The sequence below is a fragment of the Quercus robur genome, chromosome 1 (assembly GCF_932294415.1).
Source record: "Quercus robur chromosome 1, dhQueRobu3.1, whole genome shotgun sequence".
Classification (NCBI taxonomy): Eukaryota; Viridiplantae; Streptophyta; class Magnoliopsida; order Fagales; family Fagaceae; genus Quercus; species Quercus robur.
Window position 1 is genome coordinate 43390548 of NC_065534.1, and position 11421 is coordinate 43401968.

The following is an 11421-nucleotide window of genomic DNA, read 5'->3' on the forward strand; positions in this document are numbered from 1 at the left end:
GTTATGGTGGGCCCTGTTATGATATTTTATAATTTTATCTTAGAGTAATACTACATCCACAATATTTTCACAACAAATTCTATGAGGTAAATTGTTATTAGTTTTTAATTGGGACAACCACTTTAAACTATGCATTGAAAAAAAAAAACCAACAAAAGAAAATTGTGCATGAAACAGTGAATTTTTGCTCACCAAACTTGACTAAACCAAAAAAGAAGTCTAGGAACACAAAAAAATGTCACAATATTTTCACAATACCTTTTATTTTCAACCGTGGTAAGTTTCAGTCTAATATATTATTATTTATTTTATAGAAATGCTATCTCCATAATATTTTTATAACAAATTCTAGTTGTCAAGTTGTTATTGATTTTAAAATGGACCCACGACTGATATCACTGTTTTATCCATCAATAGTAACTTACCTATGATTTGTTGTGAAATTAATGTGAAAATTTTGTGGACTTAGTATTTTTCTATTTGATCTATAAGAAATTAAGATCTCAACAATTGTAAAAATATTGTGATAACAACAAGTGTTACCACACTTTCACAAAACATTTATTTTCAATTGTGGTTGGTTAGAGTATCATATTTTATTATTTTATTTCGACTTATAAGAAATTGACACCTCAATAATTATGAAAATATTGTGAAATTTTTTGTGTCAGTATAATATGCAAGCTCATATAAATATTTAAAAAAAAAAAGAAAAAAAAAAGCCAATGACGTGATGAACAGTACATATTGAACAAACCAAAAAGTACTGTAGTTTTTACACATTCACACAACAAGCATTACAACATGTTTACAAAACTTTTATTTTCAATTATAATTAGTTACAGTTTCATATTTTATTATTTTATTTCGACTTATAAGAAATTGACACCTCAATAATTGTGAAAATATTATGAAATTTGTTTTGTTAATATAACAATATATATGCCAGGCTTGTTAGCTCATATAAATATATATATATATATATATATATATTTTTTTTTTTTTTAAAAAGCATTGTAGCTACAGTGACAATTAAACAAACCAAAGAATCACTACGGCTACTGTGGATTTGCACATTTGCGCTTTTTTATGTATACTAGTGTAGGCCGCATGTGCAAGGCACATGCTTGCCTATACATGAGTATTTGTAAATATATCCGGAACTTTAAAATTTAAAATTTAAAATTGACACCTTATTTTAGTGTTAAATTTTCAATTTCCATCCCATTGTCTATATTAGTGTAAAAATTGACAACTAACCAATACAAAATAGCATTTTGATCCAATTGTATTACCAATACATTTAGTAAAAACATGCCCTTAAAATCCCATATTAATCTATGTTGTAAACCCAAAAGTACCAATACATTTAGTAAAAACAAGTCGTTAAAATCCCATAATAATCTATGTTGTAAACCCATAAGAACCCATAACAGAAGAAGAAAACAGGATTCTAGCCGATCATTGATGAAATTTAAAACACCTTGACAAAGTATCACTACCAAATATAGTTACACATCCACTACCAAGCACTATGCATACCTTGTAATCATAGTTGACTTTAGCCAATGTTTCTTTAAAAAATCAAACAAGGCATGTTTTCTAGCTAAATTCAACCACTGTAAAAACTAAGCTTTCAGATATAGCTCTATGTTAGAAGGTGATAGTATGTAGTACATATTCACATTCTAATGAATTTGTTTACATAACCTTCAATAGCACAACACTATGATTTTCTATCATTGTGAACCACTTGATTTTATTGCACTTCATCTTCCACTCTTGTAGAAAACCAAACCTTAGCATCAAGCGGAGGAAGGGTGCTTCCACATCTAATGTGAGAGGAATCTCCTTGACACTGCACAACGTCTTTGGTATGCTTCATACATCAATCTCTTTGCTACCTGTTCCAGCTCCTAGATTGGTTTAACCAAAGCGACTTCCTAGAAAGGAGGAAAGAATTAGAGAGTTCAAGCTTTAAAGGTTAACAGTAATAGCATGTTTGATTAATTCAAAAGTCAAGCAAACAATTGACACTCATTCAAAAATTGATAAAATAAAAAATAACATTTTTTTTTCTCCTGTAAATGATAAAAATGCTAGATTAATCTCCATTGTGTTAGTAATGAGGTAGAGTGCAATGAACAGTTTTTTGAATTAAGACACAATAACCACTTTTGGCCTTTCGCAATACACAAGGATCTCAATAAGACGGGAAAACTTAAAAACAACAACAATAATAATAATTACAGAATCTTAAAGCATGACAAACCTCATATGTGAGAGCATCCCCCAATTCATCATTAGCAAGGATAAGATAAGAACCTCAAGGGAAGCATCAATCTTTTCCTCCTGCAAGTTTTATAAGGATGTCAGTAGCTAATTATTCACAAAAAAAAAAAAAAAAAAAAGTGAAAATGAGAAGCATGAAAGGGGCACTCTTAACTAGACTAAATGTATCAACCAAAGCTCTCTTAAAGAGGGACTTGTACTACCATTGATAGGTGTCAATAAACAATATTCCTCTAGCAGAAAGCTAATTCACATATGTAGGTACATTGAGAAATGCCAGTATAAATTTTGTACATTTTCAAATTAAAAAAGATTATTAGTACCTATAATTATTCTTGCACACACAAAGATAATTACAATGCAGGCATAATAATATCAGCAACTTCATTTGTTTTTCTTCTTAATAATAATAAATAAATAAAGGTGATCTTAAGTTTTCATTTGAATCACCATTTACCATAGTAAGAAAGTAAAACTTCCTTTACATACTAAGCATCAAAAGTCAATGTTAAGAATCACCTGTACCTAAAATTCTAGATTGGAAGCAACATATTACATTGAGAGTCTATCACCAACTGCACAAGAAAGCAAGAACTCCTCCAATTCTCCAAGTTTGTTTGATATGATTTTAATCACCAAGACACATGTTACTAAATCACCAAAAATCTTGAAAATTAATGTTTGATCAGCCTACCAGCCCACATAACAAATTCACCAGCATTCCCCAATCCATTATGGCTCATTAGTTTGGTCTAGTTTGCGATCTAAAGAAACAAAAATAGTTGCAAAAAATCACAAGATGATAAACAAATGAGATAAAAAGTTAGCAGAATAGGAAACACATAACATTTTAACCAAATCCTCTCACATTAAAAAGGTTTTATATATTATATATTGTTTGCTACTCTCCATTATTAAATGGTCAATACATCATCTACAGTGGCGCACTTATCAAAGGAACTCATACAATTAAATCAACTAAGTCTCCAGGATAATGAGAAACAAATCCTTGAAGGGATTTCAGAGTAGCAACAAATAGCACTCAACTATTCAGAAATGAATAAAAAACAAATGACACAATTGAGTATTTTCCTAAAGCAAGCCAGAGCTTTGGTAGTGGTAGTAACTCCAAAGAAATTGGAAATTTGGTAGTGTATCTCTTGATAGAACTCAAAATGAATAAACTAAACTCAAGGGATCAGAATGCATTTTTTGCTTTATCATTTTTTGTTCTTCTTTCCATTTGAATAGATAATGAGGGTCGAATTTTTTTGTTCGTTAAACATTACCTAAAGCATTCAAAAACATATATTGCAATATTTTTATAGTTGATCAATCTTGATATACCTTAAAAGTTAATTGTGATTTAAGGGCTGAATTAAGAATTTATTAGGGTGGCATAGATGGAAGCTCCAAAGTAACCTATTTGTGATCTCAAAAATCAGCATGGTGAAGCAAACTACCGATCACCCATATATTCTCTAAAAGCTAGTTTCAAAGTGGTCTGCATCGCTTAAGTCCCAATATTGCTAGAAAAAACATTCACATGGATTATAAATTCAAACACAAAGAGATATGATTATATAGAGTGTTCCCCAAATAATAGAATGTGACAAAATAATTAGCTGATAAGGAATACCACGTCATCCATTTCTTGGTGGGATAATGTCAGCAAAGATGGTTTAAACATGGTAAAAGCTGCTGAATTCTAGTTTTTTTTTTTTGCCCCTATTTTCTTTTGGCTGGGACAGTAAAAATAATAATAAAGGCACATTAAACTTTAATTAATTCTTTAAATCATATGAAATATATAACCATTCCATATCACATCAGACATCATAGGGCCTTTTCACTTCAAGTTATATAAAAGTCGTGCAATTTTCTCTACATATTGGAAGATTTATAAAATCTATAATCCCAAAACCAGGGGGTTTGTATCAAAATACATAATTTTCAAATGGGTAAAATCAAGAACAATTACCATATGTGTAGCTACATGATTGGGCACAATTTTTCTCCCTAAACATGGCCACAAACTCATCTAAAAATTCATGCATGACAAAACAATTAGCTCATTAACAATAAAACAAGCTACTACACATCTGTTTTTCTAAGATAAAATAATTTAAGTCAAACATTCAGACTCACTATAAAAGTAAAAACTTGAAATATCAAATACCAAAATTTTAAGGAACTAAGTTTAGAGCTTACACAACTTAGCATGAGATTTGATTTTGTGCACTGTGAATAATGGTCAATCACACTATCTCTAGTGTCAAACGCATTTGAGTTTCATCTAATTTTCCACCATTTCCATAGCTTGAAGAACAAAGCCTCCTATTTTAACAAATATTTGCTTTGAGGCACATTGTTTCATTGCACCTTTAATTGTGTTATCACCAAAAGTGAGAAACTTTTTCACATCTTAAACAAAGAGATGGGCAAGAAAGAAATATAGGATAGGAAAAGAAATACACCTTATAACAATAATTTTAGGATAGAAAGAAGAAGTACGCCATTGACATCTTAGAGATATTTATGAAGACCTTTTCCTTTGTGTTCTCTTTTGTGAAACATATATAGGATTGGGGTGTGTTGTCATAAGGTTCTGGGCTTTTGATTTGGAGGATTCCCTGGGTTAATTAAGAATTGCAAACTATGTACCAAAATCTTTGGGCTATAAATATAAAAATGGAACCACCCGCTGGTTCATATTACTCTACCATTTCTTCACAGATCAGCAATGGAACCACGGCAAAGCTAGAAGGAAGTGAAATTGAATGACAAAACTTCAGGAAAAATTCAAATACCAACACAAATTAAAGAAGGATATCTAAAACAAGAAGGAAAAACCCACTAAAATTTCAGAGAATTGGGTTTTGGCGAAATTCCCAGCCTTAAGTCAAAGCTTTCATCAAACATGTAAAAGGCTCACTACCAATTTTGCGAAATCAGTATCTCAGTATAATAAACAAAAGAAAAAGAGAGATAGAAATCAATCAAACTTTAGAGAAATTTAGAGATAGAAAATACCTGTCGTGTGAGCTGAAAGAAAACACCAAAGCCAAAAATCAGTTCTCTGCTTTTCCATTTCCTTCTTTCAACCTTCAAAAAAACCATCATCAATATCTGGTGAAAGAAAATTGGCAATTTTTCCTCACTCAGTCTTCTTGCTTCATACGATGAGTTGTGAGCTTTTTTTTTTTTTTTTTAATTTATTTTATTTTAATGAAACGGCGCCGTTTTCACTCACCACTTGACTATTCCTAAGCTTCATCATGCTTGGCTATGATCTTGGAAGGGACGGAAGAGGGTAGGAGGAGTCTTGGGAGGGTCCTTTCCAGAATTTTTTATCCAAATAACATTAAATATCAAAAAATTTAGTTAGTTGTCACGTTTCAAAACAATGTTGTAAACTAGCATCTTGAGTGTCTAAAACTCGAGTTCCAAGATATAACTCAAGTTTTTAAGACTCGATTTGTAAGTGGTGGGAGGTGATGTGGAAGAAAATCCACGTGGAACTTGAGTTTTTAAGACTCAATTTTCACATTTTAAGACTCAAGTTTCACTTCTTCCTCGCGTTCTTCTGAGTACCCAGCGTTGCGTTCATCTTCGTGCAGATCTTCCTCTGTTCTTCGTCTCTTCGTCAGATTGTTCCTCTATTCGTCAACATTCTTCGTCTCTTCATCAGATCGTTCCTTTGTTCGTCAGCATTCTTCGTCTCTTCTTCGCGTCTATTCGTTCTTCCTCATTGCTTAAGACCAGATCATCCACCCAGTCGCTAAAGATCAGATCGTCCACCAGTGTTCTTCTCCAACCAAATCGCCCACCCAGCACCAAATCGTCTTCTTCGGCGTTGCACGTCATCAGTGCCAACCAGATCGCCCACCCAGCATCAGATCATCAGCGTTCTTCATCTTCTTCAGGTTTTGTTTTTCTTCAAGCCCGACAAAAATCGAGTTGCGAAGACTCAGTTTTGCTTTTCAAAACTCGAGATGCTAGTTTCCAAATTCCTTTCCAACTTATGTTAACTTATCATATATTTTCGCCTCACTGTGCTAATGTGCAAAATCCCTCGTCCTTTCCACACCTACCCATAACACATATCAAAGATCTGGAAGAAAGAAAGAAAAATAAAAGCAAAGTTTAGAAGCAAAAAGAAAGAAAGCAAAAGATCATACCTTTTGTGTGGGTTCCTTTTTTAGCACAAAGGCCCAAGTAGCCAAGCTGGGATCTTGGGCCCAAATGCTTACTGTTTTAAGGGATAATTAGGCTGATTTCAAACCAAGTGGTGCACAGAGCACGAATCTTACAACACATACATACTAACATACAAAAAATATACACATTGAATAGCAAGGAACAGCAAAGAATGAAATAATAAAAAAAAGAATAAAACAGGACATTAGGGATCCTTAAAATAATGTGAAATACTTCATTATTTTCTTAATTCTTATAATACATCATGCCCACTAGGACATGTTACAAGGTCCAAATAAGTTCAAAAATCACAAACTTAGATAGCTCTTCAGGCCTCTAAGACTTGCAAAGTTTGAATCCCTTTAAATCCGAATGTGTTTTCTATTGGCTATTTGAGAATCCTGAACAATGTTTTCCCTCACTTTTCTCTCTTTTTGAATTCTAAAAAAGTTTTTTCTCAAGAATTTTTACTCCAATTCACCGTTACTGAACGTCTTTTACTATTGACTGCTTCCCCTTTTATAGTGCCATCCTAGGGTTTCTAGGGTACCATTGATTCCCTCTATTTGTTCCCCTAGGTACCAGAACCAATGTTGTGTTAGCAACATTAGTGGTTGGTCCCTTTCTCATTCTTCATTATTTCCTTTTTTTAAGGTTCCCTCTTCAAAAGCCCCCAGCTAACTTTTCCCATTCTTGGGGCTTTTAAAAAGGGCTGACCTTTGATCTCTCTTTTTTCCAAAACTTCTAAACTTCACCTTTTCAGACCCACCTTTTGGATGCTTTCCCCTTTGTCATTTTTCCCAAATAAGCTGATTCCTTCCTACTAGACTAAAAGATCCCTAGCCACCTTCCTTCATGGTTCTTCTTCTTGGGTTCCCCGACATACCAGACCCTTGCTCATGAGTTGTTGGTTCCCAAGTCTTCTGATCCCTTTTCTGCATCATTGGGTGGCTAATAGGAACATATCTGTCCTTGTTCTTCGTGTTTCTTGGCATGCCTCCTTGAACTGTCTTAATCCCAACCTGGCCTTTCTACTCGTCCCGAGGATCCCAGGCTCCTAGGAACCCTAAGTATCCTGGGCTAGTTTTTTCCTTAGGCTCCCCAGTGATTTTTCTAACCTTTGAGGGTTGGGCTGGACTTTTTTCTTTCCTTTGTTTCGTGAGTTCCAAGGCTTGCCTATCCATGGATTTAGGTCCCTCCTTATGGACTCTTAATGGATTTGGGCCTTCCCCCTTTTTTTATTGAAAACCTAATTTTTTTTTTTCTAGATTTCAATCCTATATGTTGTTTTGGGCCTTGGCACAACATTGTGATTTTTTGAACCTCAATACTTTTCAACTCAAAGCCTTCCTTTGCTCTATTCAGATCGGTCGATATACCACCACTATCCCTGCCTTCTTTTTCTTTTCTTTTTTATTTGGTTTTCACATTTCAACCGAATGAACCGTTTTGTCTCCACAAAAAACAAAAATTGACTAAACCAAAAGCACTGTAGATTGAGCGATTCACTCTTTTTATATAGTTAGTAGAAGTAGAATTGGCTAACCTTATCGGGGGGAGTAGTAGTACTTGTCATTTTTAGATTGCATATTAATAATAGTCCAATCCATGCATGGAGCATGTTTTGGTTTTGTGGGCTGTCCTGTTAAATTGTTAATTAATTAATAGGGTTTCTCTTCTCAGAGCCTTCTATATTTTATTCTAAAAATTGGTCTAAGCCAGCCGCCAGAGATCGCATCCTATTCCTATGACTCTTTAAGACCGCCAAAATCCAAAATAAAACATTGGATTTTATTCTTTTTCTTCTTGTTTTCAACATTCATAATTTGAGAAACTTTTTTTTTTTTTTTTAAGGAATGCCACATCCTAAAATTTCCCATTGTAGGAGTCACTAACCTCTTCGTTGACAATATTGAATGCTAAGGTTTTCCTTTTGGGTTAAGGTAATGTTATGTTTTTTTTTCCCCCAAAAAAGGACCAGTTAATGGGTGTGCTCTTAGAGCATCTATTAATTAACTATTTTAGAAAACATTTTAAGAAAAATTGAAAAATATTTCAAACAAATCAATTACTTTTTCATTTTTCTATAAGAATTTTCCTAAATTTGTTTACTAATAGATGCCCATTAGTAAAATTCAAAAAAAAAATTGAAAAAGGAGTAATATTTATATCTAAGAAAGTTTACAAGAAAGAAATAACAGTCCCTAAGTACTCTCTCAGAGTGCCCAAATACATCATGTCCCATACTTAACAGACTAGCCATTGTAAATAAAAGATGGACAACTATCATATTAATTTTTTTTATGTTGTGTCATAAGTGCTTCTTGTCCCCGAACTTCTTCCTCCACACGGATGCGTGTGATCAAAATCTCCAAGAGTGTCTCATTTTGTTTGTGCCGCAAAGTCTTTTGAAACTCCCTCCAAAATTGTGATAATTTATCAACTATGCCAGCTACTACAAGATTATCTCCACTCTTTATGCCTTCAAATCTCAATTCCGCCATGATCATCTGGAAGTCTTGTGCTTAATCCACCATCGATTTCCCATCCACCATTTGGTAATAGAAAAATCTACTAGCAACGTATTTCTTACACCAGCCTCCTCGATATCTAATTGCTTTGTAAAGTTTTCCATATTTTATTGGCAAAATTATAAGTTGTATCATAATAATTATAGAAATAATCGCAAGGCAGTTCAAAATATAAGAGCGATAATTGTATTCATCTTTTATATACATATCTATTTTTGCTTGATGGAGACCGAGTTCTTCCTCATTCATCTAATCGATATAAGCCTTTGAAGGATTCTTGTCAGTGACAATGTAGGCGACCTTGAGAAGACTCAAATAGAAGATGATCTTTCCTTTCCACCTCTTGATGTTGGCTCCCTTGAAGTGAAAGGGCTTGTTGAGATCTCCAACAATCTCATTTGATTTCTCTTGTGTATGCTCCATCCTCCATGTGATGATTCTTCTTAAAATTGTTGGTACAAACACAATATTAATGGAAATAACACAAAGAGAAACTGAATAAAATATTTAGATATAATTTTGAACCTCCTCCCTTCACATCTTCCTTGCTCAAACCCTAGGACTAGGCCATTTAGGCCAGGCCTAAGGCCTCCTAATATAGAAGGGCCCCCAAATTAATATGAGGCAGTAAGTTTTTTTTTTTTTTTTTTCTAATTAAAAAAAGAGAGAGTTACTTACACATTTTTTTTAATCTTATAGGTCTTATAAATTGTTATGTAACCAATCACAATAAATAATTCAATACTTTTTTTTTATTGAAACGTCACATTAGTTTGTAAGTTTTTTATAGTAAAATTTGTAGTAATTTTAGCATATTTTCCACTCAAAAAAAAATTATGAATTAATAGAAATACAACACAATCACTAATTCATCATTAAGTGAATGAAAAATGCTAAAAATAATACAAATTTTATAACAAAAAACTTACAAATTAATGTGACAGGAATATGATTAGTGTCACTAAAACAATATAATAAAGGAATGTTTTGAATAACTTTTTTTTTATTGGTGACACGACAGTTTGTAAAATCTACATAGTATCACTAACTCACCCGGGGTGAATTAGTCTTATTAATTAGTAAGAATTAATAATAGATTTGAAATTAAAAAAATTATAATACAAAAAATAAACTAAATATTATTTAAATGATATTTAGATATAAAAAGGCCCCTTTAAAATTTTCATCTTAGGCCTCAAACTATCTTGGGCTGGCCCTATCCTTGCTCACATATTTAGCTCAATATCTACTCCAATACATTTCAGCCCATTAATAACCACACTTAAAAATGATAAAAGAGTCTCTCTCTTTTTCAACATGGGATTAAAAATTTTACTAACTCCCTTATCTTTCATATTGACTCTCATATCTTTATATTTATGTTGTCATATTTATTCATTTTAATTAAATAATAGTAAAATGCTACAACACTTTGTTTACTAGATCAAGTAGACCTAATTCAATATAACAACATTTTACATCATAAAAGTATTGCATAATTTCACAAGAAATTTTGAATAATTATTTATTTATAATGGAGACATCATAAAATATCATGTTTGGCAACTTTCTAACATTCTAAACATTATATGTACTTGTGATCAATTCACACCTATGCAAGCTACTGTTACTATCACATTCCTAAACATACAGTCCTTCAATTTCCGCATCTAGTGTGATAAATTATTTCCAAGTTCTTGCAAAGAGATGAGGTTCCAATGAAATCCAAATATCGATGAAACTTTAGAGACAGATTTTTTGACGCCCCGTTTTGTAACATATGTTTCACTTTACATCAAGGGTAAAACCATCATTTTCTGATGTAGGGATGAAATCATTATTCATAATTTTGAAGCATATTCATGTATTAGAAAAATATTTTTGGTTTATACGCATTCATATTAAATTCTTATAATGGCGGCTCTACAAATTTTTTTTAAGGTAGTCATTAAAAAACTTAAATTATACCAAAAAATCTAAGAAAAAGAAAATTTGAATATATTGACAGCATAAAAAAAAAAAAAACGAAAATACATGAACTTTTACAATTTTTTTCTTTTAATAAAATGAGAAGGCAAAATGCACTAATAAAAGATAAAGTAAAAACTGAGAATGTTAAGATACTAAGTTGCATGAGTATAGACATGGGTACATGTACAGGTATGAGGGTACATCATTTTTTTGAAAAACTATGGGTTATGGAAATTAATCAATTAATTAATATGTTTTTAAATATCTTTGGACATAATTTATGTTTATTTTAGGTTTTAAAATTTAGTAATAACAATAAAATGCTTGAGACCATATATGAAATTGTTATTTATGTTTATTTCAATTTAATAAATAAATAAATAAATTACAAGATAATAATAACATTCCTTAAAACAAAAGCATTGAG

General features: G+C 32.0%; 1 long non-coding RNA gene across 1 annotated transcript; it reads right to left on the bottom strand.

Moving 5' to 3' along the window:
• Positions 1–1435: 1435 nt before the first annotated feature.
• Positions 1436–5493, bottom strand: LOC126690308 (uncharacterized). Its single transcript, XR_007644623.1, has 3 exons — positions 5326–5493; positions 2273–2352; positions 1436–1943 (listed from the first exon to the last, which is right to left on the bottom strand). It is a non-coding gene; the product is annotated as an uncharacterized LOC126690308 (long non-coding RNA).
• Positions 5494–11421: the final 5928 nt, after the last annotated feature.